The sequence below is a fragment of the Peromyscus maniculatus genome, chromosome 7 (assembly GCF_049852395.1).
Source record: "Peromyscus maniculatus bairdii isolate BWxNUB_F1_BW_parent chromosome 7, HU_Pman_BW_mat_3.1, whole genome shotgun sequence".
NCBI classification, from domain to species: Eukaryota; Metazoa; Chordata; class Mammalia; order Rodentia; family Cricetidae; genus Peromyscus; species Peromyscus maniculatus.
Genome location: NC_134858.1, coordinates 60,292,566 through 60,305,377, shown reverse-complemented (window position 1 = coordinate 60,305,377; position 12,812 = coordinate 60,292,566).

Below are 12,812 nucleotides of genomic sequence, written 5' to 3'. Positions count from 1 at the left end.
TGTGCATAATATGCATACAGGAGCCCTTGGAGGCAAGAAGAGGGACCAGATCCCCTGACACAGGAGTTACAGGTGACTACGAGCCCCTTTGTGTGTTCTGGAAACCAGTGTCCTCTGCAGGAGCGGTATTCACGCTCAGCCGTTTCTTTCCTGCCCCGCCCTCCACCTTGTTTTTTGAGGGAAGGTCTCTCACCTAACCCGGAGCTCACTGACTCGGCTAGGCTCCTTACCAGACCCGGGGAGCTGTCTGCTTCTGCCTCCCCAGCACTGGGATCACAAACATACACCACCTATCTGGGTTTTTTGTGGCGTCTGTGATCAAAGTCACCTCTTCACATTTGCACAGCTGGCACTTTTCTGACTAAGCCATCTCCCCAAGAACTGGGTCTCACATCTTTCAAAATAAGTATGTTGGAGTTGGCTGATATGGTAGTGCAGGCCTTTTATCCCAGCACTCGGGAGGCAGAGGCAGGTGGATCGCTGTGAATTATGAAGCCAGCCTAGTCTACAAAGTGAGTTCCAGGACAGCCAGGACTGTTACCCAGAGAAACTCTGACTCAGAAAATATAAATAAATAAATAAATAAATAAATAAATAAATAAATAAATAAATAAATAAATAAACAAACAAACAAAGAATGTTGGAGTAGATCATGTTCATCAATTAAAACTGTTAAGCATGAGCCAGGCTCTGACTTCTATCCCCCAGCCTGACCCCAAAGCACAAACAAAACAAAAAGAAGAAAAATTGTGATCATATTTTCAGAAACAAAATTCCAGCTAATAATTTCACTAGTGCCAGATATTTGATATTGAAAGTGCCCCCAGAAAAATGCAAGATGTGTAACCTCCTGAAATTCTAACAGACTCAACTGCCTCCCCCAACTTTGTTTCAGAATGCCTGAGACCTCAGAACAACCTTATCTCGCTAATCTTTAGAACCGTTTAAGTGTTTACTCTTCGTTTTTGAACTCTTTAGAATTTAACTGGTCTGAGTTTAAAGATTTGTGAGCACATTCCACACTCTTATTTAAACAAGCTGCGGTGATTACACAGCCACTTCTTCTTCTCCTCTTTTTTTTCTCTCCAATCCTGAGAGATTTTATCACAGTTTTATCTTAGGGCCAAGCATCCATACCTCCCAACTTCTTCTCATTGGAATGGCCTTTCAAAGGTCGGAGGTCAGATTGGGAGAGTGCTTAGAGCCATCCATGGTAGTTCAGGCAGTTCTTGTGGAAGGTGCTGGATAAACCTGGCATCACCATAATCAGATGTCCGTTCTCTCTCTGGAGTAGAATGTTGGTCTGGAGGAATGGGGTCTCTAGGCCCAGTATTTGGATTGCCGTTGCAGACAGTGTAGACAATGATTCTACAGTTGTGAATTCTCATCATCTGAGAAATGGATGTTTAGTATATCTACAGCAATCTCCATAGTAGTATAGGAGACACAAAGGAAAGGGAAAGATTAGAATGTACCGAGATTTGTTTTATTGGGTATTTATTTGTAGGCGTTCAGTAAGTAAAAAGAACACATGAAAATACCTACCTTAGATTAGGCACTGAACATGATGATATTCTCTCTCTCTCTCTCTCTCTCTCTCTCTCTCTCTCTCTCTCTCTAACACACACACACACACACACACACACACACACACACCTGGTTTAATGCAAGACCTGAAACTTTAAAGGAAAGTATAGGTACAAGCAGGGAAGAATTTTCTGGAAAGGACACCTAGGGTGCAGCAAATAACGCCAAGGATTAATAAATAGGATTGTGTGAAACTAACAAGCTTCTGCACAGTAAAGGAAACAACCAGCACAACAAAGAGAGAACCCACAGAATAGGGAGCACCCACATAGCAGACCGGGGGTTTGTATAGGGAGCACCCACAGAGCAGACAGGGGACTCGTATGGGAGCACCTACATAGCAGATGGGGTTCATACCTAGAATATCTGAAGAACTACTAAAATTATCCCCTAACCAAACCATCTTGTCAGTAAATGAACTAAACAGACAGTTTAGTTCTTCTCAAAAGAAGAAATGCAAACAAACAAAAATAAATGAATAAATAAATCCTTAAAAAATAATAAGTGCCACACATCACGTGGTCTCTCTCTGATCAACACCTTCATCTTCCTTGGCTTTCTCAGCTAGAAACCATCCACAAAGCCTGGACTGGGAGCATTAGGGAGCAGATCTTGCAGTTCAGTAAGGAGACTATCTCGCCTTGGTTAGAATAGCTGTTATGAGGGAACAGATGACAGCAGGGATGCAAGAATGAGAGCCTCACGCGCTGTGGGTACCAGAGTGGCTGCTCCTGAGAAACTAAAACTACCTCATGTTGCAGCTACACTGCCCCTGGGTATACACTCCTGAAGGATTCTAAGCCTACCAAAGAGGTATTTGCACGCTCATGTTTATTGCTGCATCATTCACAGTAGCTAAGAAAGGAAAGCAGCCTAGATGTCCATCAGCAGAAGAACGGATAAAGGAAATGTGGTGCATCATAAACAGTGGACTTTTATTTGGCGTGAAGAAAAACGATATTTGTGGGAGATGGATGGAACTGGAAATCGTTATAAGCAAAAACCAGAATGAGAAAGATGAATACTGCATGTTTTCTGCTATATGTAGAGCCTGATGTGTGTGCGTGCGTGCGTGCGTGCGTGCGTGCGTGCGTGCGTGTGTGTGTGTGTGTGTGTGTGTGGTAAAACTGGAAAGGGGATCTTGAGAAGAGGAGATCTTAAGGGAAGTGAAAGGGAGGAAAAAGAAAAATGGAATACATGTGGCGTGAGAACAGAAGTGGGGACCATTTAGGGAGAGGAAGAGAACCAATGATAAGAGTCAAGGGAGAACGGAAGAGCTCAGTGGAAGAGGGGATGAAGTAGAACAAAGTATAGCCGGGTGATGGCGGCGGCGGCGGCGGCGGCGGCAGCAGCAGCAGCAGCAGCAGCAGCAGCAGCAGCAGCAGCAGCAGCAGCGGCGGCACACGCCTTTAATCCCAGTACTCGGGAGGCAGAGGCAGGCAGATCTCTGTGAGTTCGAGGCCAGCCTGGGCTACAGAGTGAGATCCAGGACAGGCACCAAAACTACACAGAGAAACCCTGTCTCAAAACAAAAAGAACAAAGTATAGTGACACATACATATGAAAATGCCATAATGAAACCCATTAATTTGTATGCTAAACTAAAAATTAATTTAGGGGGCTGCAGCAATAGCTCAGCAGCTAAGAGCACTGATTGCTCCTCCAGATCTAGGTCCAATCCCCAGCACCCACATGGTGACCTACAACCATTTATAACTCCAGTCCTACTCACATAGTATGCCAACATACAGGCAGGCAAAATACCCATGCACGCAAAAATAAGAAAATAATTTAAAAAATTAATTTAGGGCTAGAGTAGCAGTTCTCAACTTGTGGGTCACGACCCCCACCAAGGTTTGCCTATCAGATATTTACATTACGATTCATAACAGTAGCAAAATTATAATTATGAAGTATCAACAAAATAATTTTATGGTTGGGGAGCCACCAGAACATGAGGAACTGTATTAAAGGCTCACAGCATTAGGAAGGCTGAGAACCCCTGAGCTAGAGAGATGGTTCAGCAGTTTAGAGGACTTGCTGCTCTTGAAGAGAAGGACCCAGGTTTGATTCCCAGAACCCACATGGTGGTTCACAACCATCTCTAACTCCAGTTCTAGGGCATACAATGTCCACTTCTGACCCCGATGGGCATTTAGCATGCATGTGGCACAAATACATACATACAGGCAAAACATTCATACACACAAAATAAAATCATCTTAAAAAATAAAAATTAGGGGCTGAAGAGATGGTTCAGTGGTTGGAAAAGCTGGTTGCTCTTCCAGAGGACCCGGGTTCAATTACCAGCACCCACATGGCAGCTCACAACTGTCTATAACTCCTGTTCCAGGGGATCTAACACCCTCACACAGGTATACCTTCAGGCAGAACACCAATGTACATAAAATACAAATAAATCAATTATAAAAAATTAAAATTATATAGCATCCAGAGGGTGGGTCCATGGCTCAGTGGGTAAAAGCGCTTGCTGTGAAAGCAGGAATCCCTGAGTTCAAATCTCTAGTACCCACGTAAAAGCTGAAGGTGGCCAAAGATGCTTGCAGCTTCAACACTGGATGACAGAGACAAGAGGTTCCTGGCAGCTTGCTGACCAGCCAGTCTGGCTGAAAGCAATGAGCTTCAGGACCAGTGAGAGACCCTGCCTCAAAAATAAGGAGGAGGGCTGTTGAGGCGGCTCATTGGATAAAGACAGTTGCCACTAAGCCTCGTGAGCTGAGTTTGATCCCTGAGAACATTGTGGTGAAAGGAGAGAACCAATACCCACAAGTTGTCCTCTGACCTCCACATACCCATACAAATAATTGTAATAAATGAAACATTTGAAAAGCGAAATGGAAATGATGACATCCAACGTCCTCTGTCTTCTACACGTGCTCAAACGGGACACACACAAAATACATACACACTATACATACACACACACCATACACATATACAAATATATACACACACACCTCACAATCACTATATATACATAGGCACACACTACACATACACACACTGTACATATACAAACATACTGTGATGAGTATAGTAAAAATGCATTTTAGACATGTGAAAATAGCTTAGTTAGGAACCCCACCACACCCAAGGCTCTACCTGATAACAAGAACCCAGTGACATCACTTACCCAAGATAACCAGACACATAACTAGAACTTTACAATGCCTACTTGATAGTATATAAACAGAGACCAAGGGCTATACAATGCTCGGCATATCTTCAGGACTGCTGGGGACACTGGAAAGACTCTCCCTTGATCTGTCCTGTGGCTGGAGAGTCTTCCCCTGGACCCTGACCCTCAAATCAGACACTATCATGAGAGACTGGACCCGACTTTCAGCTAAGATATACCACATAGGTGAGAAGCCTTGGGGAGATAGGCTTAGGACCATAGTTAGGAATATGGAATGATGACCCTTAGCATAATAAAACATATTATTTGTTATATCAACTATGTGTGTACCTATCTTCTTGTTCACAACACACACACACACACACACACACACACACACACACACACACATTGTGCAGAGTGAGAGATTCAAATCTAATTTCATGCATCAGGTGGGTCATAAACACCTATAGCTCCAACTCCAAGAGACCCAACTCCCTTGGCCTCCATGAGCACCTACACACACATGCACATACTCACACAACATAATTTAAAAGATAAATAAGTAATTAAGAATAAAAATAAATCACCAGGTGTGGTGGCACACACCTTTAGTCCTAGTATTGAGGTGGCAGAGGCAGATGAATTTGTGAATTTGAGGCCAGTCTAGTCTACATAGTGAGTTCTAGAACAGCCAGAGCTACATAGTGGGACCCTATCTCCAAACAATAACAACAAAAATAAAATAAAAATAAATCTGGTTTAAAAAATTTTAATGTACCTATAGTCTAATGTAACTTCTTTTGTTTTATACTGTGTTGATCTCCTTCTCTGCCTAGTAATTTTTTTCTACACAAGGGTTAAACATCTGTACTACTATTTTGTTTAGAATAAGTTTAGGGGTGTAGTGGCAAACAACAATAACAGTTCCCCTAAAACCTCAATATCCTAACTTAGAAGTTTATTTCTGGCCTTGAGCTCTAGTTCAGTGACAGAGTGTGTGCTGAGTATGCGGGATGCTCTGGGTTTGATTTCAAGCGTCACATGAATACCTCAAATGTATTTCTTGCTCACACTACATGATAACTCCGCAGAATGCTTTGTTGGCCAGAGGCGCTCAGTTACTAGAGTGATAGAAGCTAAGACATTCTGCATTCATCAGGGTCAATTATTTTAAAAAGTTTTTATTAGTTTGTAGTATATGTGATAATGAGTTCCATACAGGTATGTACTGATTATATTCACCCCCCACTCACCATCTCTCATCTCCCTCTTATTCCTGCTGATCCTTTCCTTCCAAGCTAGTTCTTTCTGTTTCTACTTTCATGGTGAATCAACAAATTTAGTTAAGGTTCTTTATGGGAAAGTGTTCAGTGATTAGCTATTACTTACAGTAGCCTGGACAACTTGCCGTGGCTACACCCCTGAAGAAAACATCCTTCCTTTCCCCAAGCAGCTGGTAACTACCCATAGACCTTGGCTCACAAGGCCCTGCCCCTCCCTCATTCTTAATGGAATGTTACTGGGCCCAGTCTTGTACTGGGTCTTCTACAGGTAATTATAGCTGGTAAAAGGCAAAGAATGCACCTGCCCTGTCCTGCCTGGAAGATGGTGTTCCACAGCACTCCACCTCTTCCCCAGGCTCTTATTCTTTCTGCGCCTTCTTCCATAGTGGGTAACTTGTATTTTCATCATGCAAGATTTTACAGTAAGGAGATTGCTATGAGTTTCAAAAGAGAATTTATAGTCAGATGTCATGGAGTGTGCCTTTTATTCCAGCACTTGAGAGGCAGAGGCAGATAGATCTCTGAGTAAACCTGCCTAGGCAGCCTCTGCTTCCTGAGTTCCGGGATTAAAGGTATACATACCATAGCTTGCCGCCTTCACCTTCTTGCTTCCATGTTAGATGGCCAGCTCTTGGCACTCTTCTTCTATAAGAATGCCCACGAGGAGGGTTTCTCTCACTGAGGTCTGATATGGTGGAAGTGAATTGGTGTAGGTCAGGGAGAGCCAGCACATTGGCAACTTGATTAGAGGTGGAATCAACTCTGCCAAGTGCTATGTTTAAATAGGAAGGCACCTAAGGTAGAAACATTGAACCTGAGCAAAATCCTCCTGTTATTGGTTGTTTTGTTCTTTTTCTCTTTTTTTGGGGGGGGGTGTTCTACCACCTAGCTCCCAAATAAATCACTCATGGAGGCTTATTCTTGATTATAAATGTCCGGCCTTTGCTTGGCTTGTTTCTTGCTAGCTTTCCTTAACTTAAATTAGCCCATCTAGCTTTTGCCTTTGGACTTTTACCTTTCTCTATTTCTGTATACCTTTCATTATTTCTTACTCCATGGCTTGTTGTGTAGATGGGTGGTTGGCTTCTTGTGTCCTCCTCCTTCTCTTGCTCTTTCTCCTCCCAGATTTCTCCTTCTTATATATTCTCTCTGCCTGCCAGCCCCACCTATCTCTCTCTCCTGCCTTGCTATTGACTGTTCAGTTCTTTACTAGACCAGTCAGGTATTTTAGACCGGCGCAGTCACACAGGTTCACAGAGTTAAACAAATGCAACATAAACAAAAGTTTTGTTTATGCATGTATATATAGATGTATATGCCCACAGTACATATATATATATATATATTCATAAATATATGCTATGGTTTTAATTGTTTCTGTAACAATAATGAAGTTGAGCATCTTTTCACATATCAATCTGGCACTGGAAATATGCTTTTTAATGGCATGCCAATTCCAGTCTCATCCATTTCTCTATTGGACAGTCTGCCTTCTATTTTACTGAGTTGAAAGAATACTGTAAATTTCTAGTATAACCTAGATTGGTCCTTGGTTGGATGCATATATTTTTCAGTATCTTTTACCTTTATTATCTTGCCTTTTCTCTTTCTTAACAATGTCTTAGGATGATTAAAATTTCATGTATTTCAACTCCTTAAGGTTTTCTTTTTTTGGTTGGATCTATTTATACTGTTCTAAAATTTTTTAAACGGTTAGAGAGATGGCTCAGTGATTAAGAGTATTTACCGCTCTTCCAGAGGACCTGGGTGTGGGTTCCAGCACCCACATGGTGGCTTACAATCATCTGTAACTCCCGTTTCAGGAGATCTAATGCCCTTTTCTGGCAACCATGGGTATGGGAGAAGTACATGGTGTATGTAGGCAAAGCACTCATGCATATACAATAAAAATAAATACACCTTCACAATCATGATTATGAAGATAATATATATTAATTTATGAAATTTTTATTGTTGCTGTTTTGAGATGGTGTCTCTTTTGTAATTCAGGCTGGCCTTGAACTTAGGTCTTCCTGTTTCAGTCGTCTGAGTACTAGGATTATTAGGTAATATCACTATGCCTGACTTCTGACATCTTTTCAATATTGAATATTTGGATCTATGAAAAAAGTATAATCTTATTTATTAGGTATTTAAATTTTAGAGAAATTTCAATAATTTTCTGAGTAAGAGGCCTATTGATAAATTTATTTCAATTTTTTTATTTTAAAAATAATTATTTTTGAAATTATGTGTATGTGTATGGTAGTTTGGATGTAATTGGCCCCCATAATCTCATAGGGAGTGGCACTATTAGGAGGTGTGGCTTTGTTGGAGTGGGTATGGCCTTGTTAGAGGAAGTGTGTCACTGTGGGGCTGGCTTTGAGGTTTCCTATGCTCAGGATATCACCTAGTGTCGCATTTCCTATTGTCTGTGCCTGCAAAATATAGGACTCTCAGCTCCTGCTCTAGCACCACATCTGCCTGCATGATGATAATGGACTGAACCTCTGAAACTGTAAGCAAGCCACCCCAATTAAATGTTTTCTTTATAAGAGTTGCTGTGGTCATAGTGTTTCTTCATAACAATAAAAAAACCCGAAGACAGTACGTTATCTGTGTGTGGGTATGTGAATGTGAGTGTAGTGTCCAAGCAGGCCTGAGTAATCAGGGCCCCAGGAGCTAGTGTTATATTGAGGGTTCTGGGAATCAAACCCAGGTCCTCTGTGAGAACAGTAATTGTTCTTGACTGACAAGCTATCTCTCCAGTCCCTATTTTTTTTTTTTAATGTGTTTGTTGTTTGAGACAGAGTATAGCATGAATCTTAAAAGTTCTTATTAATAAAACAAACCCGGAGCCAAGTATTGGGGTGAACACTGGAAGATCAGAGAGACAGAACAAGCCACAGCTAACCTCACCTGGCCAACTTCTCAGCTGATCCTGTTTCCTCAGACTGGAAGCCTCTGTGTCCTCATATCCGAATGGCTCTCAGCTGAACTGTGCTGCTGGAAGCCTGAATGCTTAACCAGCCAAAATGCTTCTAGTTTTTGGTCTCCACGCCTTATATATCTTTCTGTTTTTGCAATCACTCCCTGGGATTAAAGGCGTGAGTCACCATGCCTGGCTGTATCCTTGGCAGATGGATTTCTGCCTCTGGAATGCTAGGATTAAAGGTGTGTGCTGCCACTGCCTAACTTATATGTTTAATATTGTGGCTGTTCTGTCTCTGACCCCAGATAAGTTTATTAGGGTGCACAATATTTGGGGGAAAACAATACCACCACAACAGAGTCTAATTAAGTACCATTGCCTGTCCTGGAACCAATGGCTGGCTCACAGAAAACCCACAGAAACCCAACTGCTTCTACCCCCCAATTACTGAGATTAAAGGCGAGTACCACCACTCTCGGAGCTTTCATTCCTTTGCTGGAGTTGTTTTTAAAATTAGTAATGGTGTGTGGTGATATTGTGTTCCCCAAAATATTGTGTACCCTAATAAATTTATCTGGGGTCAGAGACAGAACAGCCACTAGATACAGAGGCTACAAAATGGTTGCACTCACACCTTTAATCCTACCATTCCAGAGGCAGAAATCCATGTGTTCAAGAATACAGTCAAGCATGGTGACTCATGCCTTTAATCCCAGAAAGCGAGCCTTTAATCCCAGGGAGTGATGGCAGATAGCAGAAAGGTATATAAGGTGTGAAGACCAGGAACTAGAAGCATTTGGCTGGTTAAGCTTTCAGGCTTTCGAGCAGCAGCTCAGCTGAGATTCATTCTGGATGAGGACTCAGAGGCTTCAAGTCTGAGGAAACAAGACCAGCTGAGGAACTGGTGAGATGAGGTGGCTGTGGACTGTTCGGTCTCTCTGATCTTCCAGCGTTCACCCCAGTACCTGGCTCAGGTTTGATTTTATTGATAAGAACTTTGAAGATGGTGGCATATTTTCTTGTCTTGTTTTGTTGAGAGAAGACCTTGCTGTGTAACCCAAGCTGGTCTCAAACTCTTAGCTCTCTGGCCCTACCCTTCTGAATGCTAGGATTTGGGAATGTCTGTATCTTTGTGTCATTGCTTGTATCAGAAAGAATGCTTTCAGTATTTCATCATAACTGTAATAATTTTTGTAGATTTGGGGAAGATGCTTGTAACCATATGAACAAATTATCTTGTATTCTTGTTTCAATAAGTGATGGCATCACGAATAGGTTTTCAATTTTTATTCATTTTTATGTGTGTATTAATTAATGAGAACACCTTACAACCCCCCCCCCCGCAATTTTATTTTATTTTTTTTTTGACACAGTATCTCGTGCAGTCCAGGCTGGTCTCATACTCATTATATAGCCAAGGGTGACAAGTGTCATGGCTCAAGTGTGCACTCTAGCTCTCTTGTATGCTCTCCCTTTCACTTTTCTTGAGATGGGTGTTATCACTGTTACCCAGGTTGGTCATGAACTCTTAGGCTCAAACAATTAAGCCTACCTTAGGCTCCCAAATTCTGGAACCACAGATACGCATGACTCTCTTCTAAATTAAAATCATTAGTTTTCAAATATTAAGCAATTAATAAAGATCAATTTAGTATTTCTATAATAAATCCTGCTTAGCTATAATGTGGCTATTGAGCGGGGCTCAGCCTGAATCACCTTGCTAGCATACACAGGTGTAATATGGAAGGACTCATTAGGGATAACAAAAAGACATAGCTATTAGGAAATTGCTGGGGACTTTAGGAGTTTTGTGCCTGGAAGAAGGGACAAAGGCTGAACTATATTTTAAATTTGTTTGTTTGTTTGTTTATTCTGTTTTTCGAGACAGGGTTTCTCCATGTAGTTTTGGTGCCCGTCCCGGATCTCGCTCTGTAAACCAGGCTGGCCTCGAACTCACAGAGATCCGCCTGCCTCTGCCTCCTGAGTGCTGGGATTAAAGGTGTGCACCACTGCAGCCTGACTTAAATATTTATTTTTGAGGCAAGGCTTCTTGTAGGGCAAGCTGGCCACAAACTTGCTATGTGGCCAGTGCTGTCTTTGAACTCCTGATTCTCTCCCCTCACCTCCCAAGTGCTGGGATTTTAGCTTTGGGTCATTGCTGTGGGATGCCTTTCTATAAGCTATAAATATATGTTGCTCTCATTGGTTGATAAATAAAGTTTGGCCAATGGTGAGGCAGAATAAGGTTAGGTGTGTACTGAAGACAGAGGCGAAGAAGGTGGAGTCAGGGAGTCGCCAACCTGTCATCCAAGGAGCAACATGTAATGGGACACAGGCAGAACGGGTGCTGATACATAGATTGATAGTAATGGGTTGAGTTAAATTATATGAGCTGACTAGCAGGCCATCTGAGAGATTTGCCCGGACCGTGGGTCTAGGCAGGACCAAGGCCACCACTCTGGCTATTTGCTTATACATACACTGTGGCTATATAACTTAAGCTAGCCTAGAACTCACGATGTAGTTCAGGCTGGCCTTGAGTGCTCGGAAATCTGAAGCATGATCCTAAATTAGTCTCTATAAATTCTCAGACTGAATGGGGGTGGGAGGTTGAGATCCTGTCTCCACCCGCTTTATATTCCTGTCTCCACCTCCCTAGTGCTGGGATTAAAGGCATGCATCCCCACTCTGTCTCTCTTTTAGACTGGTTCAGTCTTGTGTGGCCCAGGGTGGCCTTGAACTCCTGATCTTCCTGCTTCCTCCTCACAAGTGCTGAGATTAAAGGTGTGTACCACCACTGTCTGGCCTCTATGGTTAACGCTCTGCCCTCTGATCTCCAGGCAAGCTTTATTTGTCAGAACACAAACAAAATAAAACACAACAGAAATCCTCCTGCCTCAGAGCCCCCAAACTGTTGGGATCATGTCTTTGTATTGTACACTCAGCTGTTAAGGAAAGGCTAATGAGTGTGGCCCAAATTCTGGGATTACAGGCCTTCACTGTTAACACCAGCTCCAAACATAGGGCCCAAGAAGGCAAAGGTGCTTGAGGGTCAGGGAAACCAGGTGAGGCCCTGTCAGTCAGTCTGTCCTCTCAGCAGGGACAAAACTTCCTCAGTTTGGAAGAGGGCGGTGGTTGTGAAGACTCAACAAAACAGGCTGCCTTGGTATATTTTAAAAGCAGCGATCAGCTGGACTCAGACATTGGAAATAAGTGAAAGGAGAGGGGGTAAGGATGCTTTTGAGACTTTCGTTTTGAAAGTTGACCGAATACTCGATAATAGTGAGATTCTTGGGAAAGGAGCAAGACTGGGTCAAAGGTCTCCTTGACAGGATGAATGGGAGGTGATGAGGAGATTCGGAATAGATACTAGGTGGTAGCTAGTAACATTCATGAATCAACCTCTTTTTAATTCATTCATTCATTCATTAATTTTGAGACTTGTAACCCTAACTGACCTGGAACATACTTCCTATGTAGATCAGGCTGGTCTCAATCTCACAAGAGATCTGCCTACTCTGCCTGGAATGCTGGGGTTAAAAGTCTGCACCCCTCCCACTTTCATAATAATAATAATAATAATAATAATAATAATAATAATAACAAAATAACAATAATAATATTGTTTCTTTTGGAATAGGATCTCATGTACCCTAGGCTTGCCTGCAACTGGAACCCCTGATCTTTTACCTCCCTACTACTGGGATTTCAGGCATGCAACCCCATGCCCAGTTTTAGGCAGTGTTGCAGATCACATGGCCTCTTGTATATTAATTAGGCAGTTAGGTAAACAGTCCACAAGGGGAGCCGGATCTCTAGGTCTGCCTGGATTATGATTGGGTAATGAAGTCTAAGATGCAGATGCGTG